The sequence below is a fragment of the Idiotropiscis lumnitzeri genome, chromosome 16, assembly GCF_059441095.1.
Source record: "Idiotropiscis lumnitzeri isolate Australia: NSW breed Sydney's pygmy pipehorse chromosome 16, RoL_Ilum_1.0, whole genome shotgun sequence".
Lineage (NCBI taxonomy): Eukaryota > Metazoa > Chordata > Actinopteri > Syngnathiformes > Syngnathidae > Idiotropiscis > Idiotropiscis lumnitzeri.
In genome coordinates, this window is record NC_142406.1 from 437,501 (window position 1) to 450,000 (window position 12,500).

A 12,500-nucleotide genomic window follows, 5' to 3' on the forward strand; every position below is an offset into this window, starting at 1 on the left:
GCGGTGCCGGCCAACGCTCAGAGGTCGACCCTCAGGCCGAAGGAACCGTCCACCCGAACACCCCGGCGCGAGGCCGGGGCCGGCAGGGGCCCTCCGATGGCGGGTCATGATTGCCAATCGGTCAGTGGTTGTGTGTGTGCTGCGGTGCCGGCCAACGCTCAGAGGTCGACCCGCAGGCCGAAGGAACCGTCCACCCGAACACCCCGGCGCGAGGCCGGGGCCGGCAGGGGCCCTCCGATGGCGGGTCATGATTGCCAATCGGTCAGTGGTTATGTGTGTGCTGCGGTGCTGCGGTGCCGGCCAACGCTCAGAGGTCGACCCGCAGGCCGAAGGAACCGTCCACCCGAACACCCCGGCGCGAGGCCGGGGCCGGCAGGGGCCCTCCGATGGCGGGTCATGATTGCCAATCGGTCAGTGGTTGTGTGTGTTGCGGTGGGGCCGGGAGGACCGCTCCTCCTGCGTCGGTCCCCGGGTCATGGGAAGTGCCGTGTGGCGGTGGTGGGGCCGGGAGGACCGCTCCTCCTGCGTCGGACCCGAGTCATGGGAAGTGCCGTGTGGCGGGGCCGGGAGGACCGCTCCTCCTGCGTCGGACCCGAGTCATAGGAAGTGCCGTGTGGCGGGGCCGGGAGGACCGCTCCTCCTGCGTCGGACCCGAGTCATAGGAAGTGCCGTGTGGCGGGGCCGGGAGGACCGCTCCTCCTGCGTCGGACCCGAGTCATAGGAAGTGCCGTGTTGCGCTGGTGGGGCCGTGCCCGCCAACAGCCTTCAGTGGTCGGATACCACGTTTGCAAGCTCCCCGCTGGAATGGGGACTTAGAAGAAATGAGGGGAAAATTCCCCCGGAGCTCCGTGCCTGAGGGCGGGCTGTGAGCCGCGCCGCGTCCGCCAACAGCCTTCCATGGTCGGACACCATTGTTCGCAAGTTGCCCGCTGGAATGGGCACATAGAAGAAATTTCGAGGATAACATCCACCAGAGCGCCAGGGCGGCCGTTATTGCAGTATGCGTCCGCCTGGCAGCTCTCTTCCGCGGGAACCATTGGGCAATTTCTTTCACGGAGGTGGACATAGAAGAATTTTTGTTTCTAAAAACGTGGTTCCTAAAAATGTGCCCCAGGTGTTTTGGAAAACCCGGGTAAACCTGGGAAGTAGGCAAATGACCCTCTGACTAGGGGTAAAAACGTTTGCCTACTGCAGCGCCCCTAATGCAATTCGGCGGAACTGCAACGCCCCTGGTCGCCTAAACGCTACCCCTGGTCGCCTAAACCTCACCCCTGGTCGCCTAAACCTCACCCCTGGTCGCCTAAAAGTCACCCCTGGTCGCCTAAATTGTCAACCCCTGGTCACCTAAATTGTCAACCCCTGGTCGCCTAAAGGGGACTTAGAAGAAATGAGGGGGCAAATTCCCCCGGAGCTCCGTGCCTGAGGGCGGGCTGTGAGCCGCGCCGCGTCCGCCAACAGCCTTCAGTGGTCGGATACAATGTTTGAAAGGTCCCCGCTGGAAAGGGGACTTAGAAGAAATGAGGCAAATTTCCCCGGAGCTCCGTGCCTGAGTGCGGGCTGTGAGCCGCGCCGCGCCCGCCAACAGCCTTCAGTGGTCGGATACAATGTTTGAAAGTTCCCCGCTGGAAAGGGGACTTAGAAGAAATTTGTGAAAATTCACCCGGAGCTCCGTGCCCGAGGGCCGGCTATGAGCCGCGCCGTGCCCGCCAACAGCCTTCCACGGTCGGATACAATGTTTCAAAGTTCCCCGCTGGAAAGGGGACTTAGAAGAAATTTGTGAAAATTCACCCGGAGCTCCGTGCCCGAGGGCCGGCTATGAGCCGCGCCGTGCCCGCCAACAGCCTTCCACGGTCGGATACAATGTTTCAAAGTTCCCCGCTGGAAAGGGGACTTAGAAGAAATGAGGCAAATTTCCCCGGAGCTCCGTGCCTGAGGGCGGGCTGTGAGCCGCGCCGCGCCCGCCAACAGCCTTCAGTGGTCGGATACAATGTTTGAAAGTTCCCCGCTGGAAAGGGGACTTAGAAGAAATGAGGCAAATTTCCCCGGAGCTCCGTGCCTGAGGGCGGGCTGTGAGCCGCGCCGCGTCCGCCAACAGCCTTCAGTGGTCGGATACAATGTTTGAAAGGTCCCCGCTGGAAAGGGGACTTAGAAGAAATGAGGCAAATTTCCCCGGAGCTCCGTGCCTGAGGGCGGGCTGTGAGCCGCGCCGCGTCCGCCAACAGCCTTCAGTGGTCGGATACAATGTTTGAAAGGTCCCCGCTGGAAAGGGGACTTAGAAGAAATGAGGCAAATTTCCCCGGAGCTCCGTGCCTGAGGGCGGGCTGTGAGCCGCGCCGCGCCCGCCAACAGCCTTCAGTGGTCGGATACAATGTTTGAAAGTTCCCCGCTGGAAAGGGGACTTAGAAGAAATGAGGCAAATTTCCCCGGAGCTCCGTGCCTGAGTGCGGGCTGTGAGCCGCGCCGCGTCCGCCAACAGCCTTCCTTTGGTCGGATACAATGTTTGAAAGGTCCCCGCTGGAAAGGGGACTTAGAAGAATTGAGTAAAATTCACCCGGAGCTCCGTGCCCGAGGGCCGGCTATGAGCCGCGCCGTGCCCGCCAACAGCCTTCCACGGTCGGATACAATGTTTCAAAGTTCCCCGCTGGAAAGGGGACTTAGAAGAATTGAGTAAAATTCACCCGGAGCTCCGTGCCTGAGGGCCGGCTATGAGCCGCGCCGTGCCCGCCAACAGCCTTCCACGGTCGGATACAATGTTTCAAAGTTCCCCGCTGGAAAGGGGACTTAGAAGAATTGAGTAAAATTCACCCGGAGCTCCGTGCCTGAGGGCCGGCTATGAGCCGCGCCGTGCCCGCCAACAGCCTTCCACGGTCGGATACAATGTTTCAAAGTTCCCCGCTGGAAAGGGGACTTAGAAGAAATTTGTGGAAATTCACCCGGAGCTCCGTGCCCGAGGGCCGGCTATGAGCCGCGCCGTGCCCGCCAACAGCCTTCCACGGTCGGATACAATGTTTCAAAGTTCCCCGCTGGAAAGGGGACTTAGAAGAAATTTGTGAAAATTCACCCGGAGCTCCGTGCCCGAGGGCCGGCTATGAGCCGCGCCGTGCCCGCCAACAGCCTTCCACGGTCGGATACAATGTTTCAAAGTTCCCCGCTGGAAAGGGGACTTAGAAGATATTTGTAAAATTCACCCGGAGCTCCGTGCCCGAGGGCCGGCTATGAGCCGCGCCGCGCCCGCCAACAGCCTTCCTTTGGTCGGATACAATGTTTCAAAGTTCCCCGCTGGAAAGGGGACTTAGAAGAAATTTGTAAAATTCACCCGGAGCTCCGTGCCCGAGGGCCGGCTATGAGCCGCGCCGTGCCCGCCAACAGCCTTCCACGGTCGGATACAATGTTTCAAAGTTCCCCGCTGGAAAGGGGACTTAGAAGAAATTTGTGAAAATTCACCCGGAGCTCCGTGCCTGAGGGCCGGCTATGAGCCGCGCCGTGCCCGCCAACAGCCTTCCACGGTCGGATACAATGTTTCAAAGTTCCCCGCTGGAAAGGGGACTTAGAAGAAATTTGTGAAAATTCACCCGGAGCTCCGTGCCCGAGGGCCGGCTATGAGCCGCGCCGTGCCCGCCAACAGCCTTCCACGGTCGGATACAATGTTTCAAAGTTCCCCGCTGGAAAGGGGACTTAGAAGAAATTTGTGAAAATTCACCCGGAGCTCCGTGCCCGAGGGCCGGCTATGAGCCGCGCCGTGCCCGCCAACAGCCTTCCACGGTCGGATACAATGTTTCAAAGTTCCCCGCTGGAAAGGGGACTTAGAAGAAATGAGGCAAATTTCCCCGGAGCTCCGTGCCTGAGGGCGGGCTGTGAGCCGCGCCGCGCCCGCCAACAGCCTTCAGTGGTCGGATACAATGTTTGAAAGTTCCCCGCTGGAAAGGGGACTTAGAAGAAATGAGGCAAATTTCCCCGGAGCTCCGTGCCTGAGGGCGGGCTGTGAGCCGCGCCGCGTCCGCCAACAGCCTTCAGTGGTCGGATACAATGTTTGAAAGGTCCCCGCTGGAAAGGGGACTTAGAAGAAATGAGGCAAATTTCCCCGGAGCTCCGTGCCTGAGGGCGGGCTGTGAGCCGCGCCGCGTCCGCCAACAGCCTTCAGTGGTCGGATACAATGTTTGAAAGGTCCCCGCTGGAAAGGGGACTTAGAAGAAATGAGGCAAATTTCCCCGGAGCTCCGTGCCTGAGGGCGGGCTGTGAGCCGCGCCGCGCCCGCCAACAGCCTTCAGTGGTCGGATACAATGTTTGAAAGTTCCCCGCTGGAAAGGGGACTTAGAAGAAATGAGGCAAATTTCCCCGGAGCTCCGTGCCTGAGTGCGGGCTGTGAGCCGCGCCGCGTCCGCCAACAGCCTTCCTTTGGTCGGATACAATGTTTGAAAGGTCCCCGCTGGAAAGGGGACTTAGAAGAATTGAGTAAAATTCACCCGGAGCTCCGTGCCCGAGGGCCGGCTATGAGCCGCGCCGTGCCCGCCAACAGCCTTCCACGGTCGGATACAATGTTTCAAAGTTCCCCGCTGGAAAGGGGACTTAGAAGAATTGAGTAAAATTCACCCGGAGCTCCGTGCCTGAGGGCCGGCTATGAGCCGCGCCGTGCCCGCCAACAGCCTTCCACGGTCGGATACAATGTTTCAAAGTTCCCCGCTGGAAAGGGGACTTAGAAGAATTGAGTAAAATTCACCCGGAGCTCCGTGCCTGAGGGCCGGCTATGAGCCGCGCCGTGCCCGCCAACAGCCTTCCACGGTCGGATACAATGTTTCAAAGTTCCCCGCTGGAAAGGGGACTTAGAAGAAATTTGTGGAAATTCACCCGGAGCTCCGTGCCCGAGGGCCGGCTATGAGCCGCGCCGTGCCCGCCAACAGCCTTCCACGGTCGGATACAATGTTTCAAAGTTCCCCGCTGGAAAGGGGACTTAGAAGAAATTTGTGAAAATTCACCCGGAGCTCCGTGCCCGAGGGCCGGCTATGAGCCGCGCCGTGCCCGCCAACAGCCTTCCACGGTCGGATACAATGTTTCAAAGTTCCCCGCTGGAAAGGGGACTTAGAAGATATTTGTAAAATTCACCCGGAGCTCCGTGCCCGAGGGCCGGCTATGAGCCGCGCCGCGCCCGCCAACAGCCTTCCTTTGGTCGGATACAATGTTTCAAAGTTCCCCGCTGGAAAGGGGACTTAGAAGAAATTTGTAAAATTCACCCGGAGCTCCGTGCCCGAGGGCCGGCTATGAGCCGCGCCGTGCCCGCCAACAGCCTTCCACGGTCGGATACAATGTTTCAAAGTTCCCCGCTGGAAAGGGGACTTAGAAGAAATTTGTGAAAATTCACCCGGAGCTCCGTGCCTGAGGGCCGGCTATGAGCCGCGCCGTGCCCGCCAACAGCCTTCCACGGTCGGATACAATGTTTCAAAGTTCCCCGCTGGAAAGGGGACTTAGAAGAAATTTGTGAAAATTCACCCGGAGCTCCGTGCCCGAGGGCCGGCTATGAGCCGCGCCGTGCCCGCCAACAGCCTTCCACGGTCGGATACAATGTTTCAAAGTTCCCCGCTGGAAAGGGGACTTAGAAGAAATTTGTGAAAATTCACCCGGAGCTCCGTGCCCGAGGGCCGGCTATGAGCCGCGCCGTGCCCGCCAACAGCCTTCCACGGTCGGATACAATGTTTCAAAGTTCCCCGCTGGAAAGGGGACTTAGAAGAAATGAGGCAAATTTCCCCGGAGCTCCGTGCCTGAGGGCGGGCTGTGAGCCGCGCCGCGCCCGCCAACAGCCTTCAGTGGTCGGATACAATGTTTGAAAGTTCCCCGCTGGAAAGGGGACTTAGAAGAAATGAGGCAAATTTCCCCGGAGCTCCGTGCCTGAGGGCGGGCTGTGAGCCGCGCCGCGTCCGCCAACAGCCTTCAGTGGTCGGATACAATGTTTGAAAGGTCCCCGCTGGAAAGGGGACTTAGAAGAAATGAGGCAAATTTCCCCGGAGCTCCGTGCCTGAGGGCGGGCTGTGAGCCGCGCCGCGTCCGCCAACAGCCTTCAGTGGTCGGATACAATGTTTGAAAGGTCCCCGCTGGAAAGGGGACTTAGAAGAAATGAGGCAAATTTCCCCGGAGCTCCGTGCCTGAGGGCGGGCTGTGAGCCGCGCCGCGCCCGCCAACAGCCTTCAGTGGTCGGATACAATGTTTGAAAGTTCCCCGCTGGAAAGGGGACTTAGAAGAAATGAGGCAAATTTCCCCGGAGCTCCGTGCCTGAGTGCGGGCTGTGAGCCGCGCCGCGTCCGCCAACAGCCTTCCTTTGGTCGGATACAATGTTTGAAAGGTCCCCGCTGGAAAGGGGACTTAGAAGAATTGAGTAAAATTCACCCGGAGCTCCGTGCCCGAGGGCCGGCTATGAGCCGCGCCGTGCCCGCCAACAGCCTTCCACGGTCGGATACAATGTTTCAAAGTTCCCCGCTGGAAAGGGGACTTAGAAGAATTGAGTAAAATTCACCCGGAGCTCCGTGCCTGAGGGCCGGCTATGAGCCGCGCCGTGCCCGCCAACAGCCTTCCACGGTCGGATACAATGTTTCAAAGTTCCCCGCTGGAAAGGGGACTTAGAAGAATTGAGTAAAATTCACCCGGAGCTCCGTGCCTGAGGGCCGGCTATGAGCCGCGCCGTGCCCGCCAACAGCCTTCCACGGTCGGATACAATGTTTCAAAGTTCCCCGCTGGAAAGGGGACTTAGAAGAAATTTGTGGAAATTCACCCGGAGCTCCGTGCCCGAGGGCCGGCTATGAGCCGCGCCGTGCCCGCCAACAGCCTTCCACGGTCGGATACAATGTTTCAAAGTTCCCCGCTGGAAAGGGGACTTAGAAGAAATTTGTGAAAATTCACCCGGAGCTCCGTGCCCGAGGGCCGGCTATGAGCCGCGCCGTGCCCGCCAACAGCCTTCCACGGTCGGATACAATGTTTCAAAGTTCCCCGCTGGAAAGGGGACTTAGAAGATATTTGTAAAATTCACCCGGAGCTCCGTGCCCGAGGGCCGGCTATGAGCCGCGCCGCGCCCGCCAACAGCCTTCCTTTGGTCGGATACAATGTTTCAAAGTTCCCCGCTGGAAAGGGGACTTAGAAGAAATTTGTAAAATTCACCCGGAGCTCCGTGCCCGAGGGCCGGCTATGAGCCGCGCCGTGCCCGCCAACAGCCTTCCACGGTCGGATACAATGTTTCAAAGTTCCCCGCTGGAAAGGGGACTTAGAAGAAATTTGTGAAAATTCACCCGGAGCTCCGTGCCTGAGGGCCGGCTATGAGCCGCGCCGTGCCCGCCAACAGCCTTCCACGGTCGGATACAATGTTTCAAAGTTCCCCGCTGGAAAGGGGACTTAGAAGAAATTTGTGAAAATTCACCCGGAGCTCCGTGCCCGAGGGCCGGCTATGAGCCGCGCCGTGCCCGCCAACAGCCTTCCACGGTCGGATACAATGTTTCAAAGTTCCCCGCTGGAAAGGGGACTTAGAAGAAATTTGTGAAAATTCACCCGGAGCTCCGTGCCCGAGGGCCGGCTATGAGCCGCGCCGTGCCCGCCAACAGCCTTCCACGGTCGGATACAATGTTTCAAAGTTCCCCGCTGGAAAGGGGACTTAGAAGAAATGAGGCAAATTTCCCCGGAGCTCCGTGCCTGAGGGCGGGCTGTGAGCCGCGCCGCGCCCGCCAACAGCCTTCAGTGGTCGGATACAATGTTTGAAAGTTCCCCGCTGGAAAGGGGACTTAGAAGAAATGAGGCAAATTTCCCCGGAGCTCCGTGCCTGAGGGCGGGCTGTGAGCCGCGCCGCGTCCGCCAACAGCCTTCAGTGGTCGGATACAATGTTTGAAAGGTCCCCGCTGGAAAGGGGACTTAGAAGAAATGAGGCAAATTTCCCCGGAGCTCCGTGCCTGAGGGCGGGCTGTGAGCCGCGCCGCGTCCGCCAACAGCCTTCAGTGGTCGGATACAATGTTTGAAAGGTCCCCGCTGGAAAGGGGACTTAGAAGAAATGAGGCAAATTTCCCCGGAGCTCCGTGCCTGAGGGCGGGCTGTGAGCCGCGCCGCGCCCGCCAACAGCCTTCAGTGGTCGGATACAATGTTTGAAAGTTCCCCGCTGGAAAGGGGACTTAGAAGAAATGAGGCAAATTTCCCCGGAGCTCCGTGCCTGAGTGCGGGCTGTGAGCCGCGCCGCGTCCGCCAACAGCCTTCCTTTGGTCGGATACAATGTTTGAAAGGTCCCCGCTGGAAAGGGGACTTAGAAGAATTGAGTAAAATTCACCCGGAGCTCCGTGCCCGAGGGCCGGCTATGAGCCGCGCCGTGCCCGCCAACAGCCTTCCACGGTCGGATACAATGTTTCAAAGTTCCCCGCTGGAAAGGGGACTTAGAAGAATTGAGTAAAATTCACCCGGAGCTCCGTGCCTGAGGGCCGGCTATGAGCCGCGCCGTGCCCGCCAACAGCCTTCCACGGTCGGATACAATGTTTCAAAGTTCCCCGCTGGAAAGGGGACTTAGAAGAAATTTGTGGAAATTCACCCGGAGCTCCGTGCCCGAGGGCCGGCTATGAGCCGCGCCGTGCCCGCCAACAGCCTTCCACGGTCGGATACAATGTTTCAAAGTTCCCCGCTGGAAAGGGGACTTAGAAGAAATTTGTGAAAATTCACCCGGAGCTCCGTGCCCGAGGGCCGGCTATGAGCCGCGCCGTGCCCGCCAACAGCCTTCCACGGTCGGATACAATGTTTCAAAGTTCCCCGCTGGAAAGGGGACTTAGAAGATATTTGTAAAATTCACCCGGAGCTCCGTGCCCGAGGGCCGGCTATGAGCCGCGCCGCGCCCGCCAACAGCCTTCCTTTGGTCGGATACAATGTTTCAAAGTTCCCCGCTGGAAAGGGGACTTAGAAGAAATTTGTAAAATTCACCCGGAGCTCCGTGCCCGAGGGCCGGCTATGAGCCGCGCCGTGCCCGCCAACAGCCTTCCACGGTCGGATACAATGTTTCAAAGTTCCCCGCTGGAAAGGGGACTTAGAAGAAATTTGTGAAAATTCACCCGGAGCTCCGTGCCTGAGGGCCGGCTATGAGCCGCGCCGTGCCCGCCAACAGCCTTCCACGGTCGGATACAATGTTTCAAAGTTCCCCGCTGGAAAGGGGACTTAGAAGAAATTTGTGAAAATTCACCCGGAGCTCCGTGCCCGAGGGCCGGCTATGAGCCGCGCCGTGCCCGCCAACAGCCTTCCACGGTCGGATACAATGTTTCAAAGTTCCCCGCTGGAAAGGGGACTTAGAAGAAATTTGTGAAAATTCACCCGGAGCTCCGTGCCCGAGGGCCGGCTATGAGCCGCGCCGTGCCCGCCAACAGCCTTCCACGGTCGGATACAATGTTTCAAAGTTCCCCGCTGGAAAGGGGACTTAGAAGAAATTTGTGAAAATTCACCCGGAGCTCCGTGCCCGAGGGCCGGCTATGAGCCGCGCCGTGCCCGCCAACAGCCTTCCACGGTCGGATACAATGTTTCAAAGTTCCCCGCTGGAAAGGGGACTTAGAAGAAATTTGTGGAAATTCACCCGGAGCTCCGTGCCTGAGGGCCGGCTATGAGCCGCGCCGTGCCCGCCAACAGCCTTCCACGGTCGGATACAATGTTTCAAAGTTCCCCGCTGGAAAGGGGACTTAGAAGAAATTTGTGAAAATTCACCCGGAGCTCCGTTCCTGAGGGCCGGCTATGAGCCGCGCCGTGCCCGCCAACAGCCTTCCACGGTCGGATACAATGTTTCAAAGTTCCCCGCTGGAAAGGGGACTTAGAAGAAATTTGTGAAAATTCACCCGGAGCTCCGTGCCTGAGGGCCGGCTATGAGCCGCGCCGTGCCCGCCAACAGCCTTCCACGGTCGGATACAATGTTTCAAAGTTCCCCGCTGGAAAGGGGACTTAGAAGAAATTAGGCAACTTTCCCCGGAGCTCCATGCCTGAGTGCGGGCTGTTTGCCGCGCCGTGCCCGCCAACAGCCTTCAGTGGTCGGATACAATGTTTCAAAGTTCCCCGCTGGAAAGGGGACTTAGAAGAAATTATGAATATTTTTGTTTCTAAAAACGTGATCCCTGAAAATGTGCCCCAGGTGTTTTGGAAAACCCGGGTAAACCTGGGAAGTAGGCAAATGACCCTCTGACTAGGGGGGAAGAACGTTTGCCTACTGCAGCGCCCCTAATGCAATTCGGCGGAACTGCAACGCCCCTGGTCGCCTAAACGCTACCCCTGGTCGCCTAAAAGCTACCCCTGGTCGCCTAAAAGCTACCCCTGGTCGCCTAAACGCTACCCCTGGTCGCCTAAACGCTACCCCTGGTCACCTAAACGCTACCCCTGGTCGCCTAAACGCTTCCCCTGGTCACCTAAACGCTACCCCTGGTCGCCTAAACGCTACCCCTGGTCGCCTAAACGCTTCCCCTGGTCACCTAAACGCTACCCCTGGTCGCCTAAACGCTTCCCCTGGTCACCTAAACGCTACCCCTGGTCGCCTAAACGCTACCCCTGGTCGCCTAACTGACCCCTCGTGTGTGGGGATCAACGTTTGCCTACTAGGGCGTCCTCCGGCGGCCTCTCGGCAGTACTGCAGGCCCATTTTAGCCGAGCCCATTGAAATGAATGGGGGAATTTTATACGTTTTTGCCTTTTTTTCCCCCCCTCGTTCTTTTTGTATTTATTCATTTATTTCAACTTTTACCGACTCAACCGCCCTCCGGCGTGCCCTCGGCGGTCCCGCAAGCCCAATTCGGCCGAGCCCATTGAAATGAATGGGGGAATTTTATACGTTTTTGCCTTTTTTTCCCCCCCTCGTTCTTTTTGTATTTATTCATTTATTTCAACTTTTACCGACTCAACCGCCCTCCGGCGTGCCCTCGGCGGTCCCGCAAGCCCAATTCGGCCGAGCCCATTGAAATGAATGGGGGAATTTTATACGTTTTTGCCTTTTTTTCCCCCCCTCGTTCTTTTTGTATTTATTCATTTATTTCAACTTTTACCGACTCAACCGCCCTCCGGCGTGCCCTCGGCGGTCCCGCAAGCCCAATTCGGCCGAGCCCATTGAAATGAATGGGGGAATTTTATACGTTTTTGCCTTTTCCCCCCCCCCTCGTTCTTTTTGTATTTATTCATTTATTTCAACTTTTACCGACTCAACCGCCCTCCGGCGTGCCCTCGGCGGTCCCGCAAGCCCAATTCGGCCGAGCCCATTGAAATGAATGGGGGAATTTTATACGTTTTTGCCTTTTTTTTCCCCCCCCTCGTCCTTTTTGTATTTATTCATTTATTTCAACTTTTACCGACTCAACCGCCCTCCGGCGTGCCCTCGGCGGTCCCGCAAGCCCAATTCGGCCGAGCCCATTGAAATGAATGGGGGAATTTTATACGTTTTTGCCTTTTTTTTCCCCCCCTCGTTCTTTTTGTATTTATTCATTTATTTCAACTTTTACCGACTCAACCGCCCTCCGGCGTGCCCTCGGCGGTCCCGCAAGCCCAATTCGGCCGAGCCCATTGAAATGAATGGGGGAATTTTATACGTTTTTGCCTTTTTTTTTCCCCCCCTCGTCCTTTTTGTATTTATTCATTTATTTCAACTTTTACCGACTCAACCGCCCTCCGGCGTGCCCTCGGCGGTCCCGCAAGCCCAATTCGGCCGAGCCCATTGAAATGAATGGGGGAATTTTATACGTTTTTGCCTTATTTCCCCCCCCCTCGTCCTTTTTGTATTTATTCATTTATTTCAACTTTTACCGACTCAACCGCCCTCCGGCGTGCCCTCGGCGGTCCCGCAAGCCCAATTCGGCCGAGCCCATTGAAATGAATGGGGGAATTTTATACGTTTTTGCCTTTTTTTTCCCCCCCCTCGTCCTTTTTGTATTTATTCATTTATTTCAACTTTTACCGACTCAACCGCCCTCCGGCGTGCCCTCGGCGGTCCCGCAAGCCCAATTCGGCCGAGCCCATTGAAATGAATGGGGGAATTTTATACGTTTTTGCCTTTTTTTTCCCCCCCTCGTTCTTTTTGTATTTATTCATTTATTTCAACTTTTACCGACTCAACCGCCCTCCGGCGTGCCCTCGGCGGTCCCGCAAGCCCAATTCGGCCGAGCCCATTGAAATGAATGGGGGAATTTTATACGTTTTTGCCTTTTTTTTTCCCCCCTCGTCCTTTTTGTATTTATTTACTTATTTCAACCTTTACCGACTTAGGGGCCGCTTTGCACCGCCTGTGCCCGGGGAAGGTGCTCCTATTCGGGCCAAGTGTGACACACGCCCGCCCTCCTCCTCCGGAGCTTCCATTAGGGTAGACTTAGGGGCCGCTTGGCACCGCCTGTGCCCGGGGAAGGTGCTCATATTCGGCTTCACTGTCAGGCAGCATGCACTCCTCCTCCGGAGCTTCCATTTGGGCAAACTTAGGGGCCGCTTGGCACCGCCCGTGCCCGGGGAAGGTGCTCATATTCGGGCCAAGTGTGACACACGCCCGCACT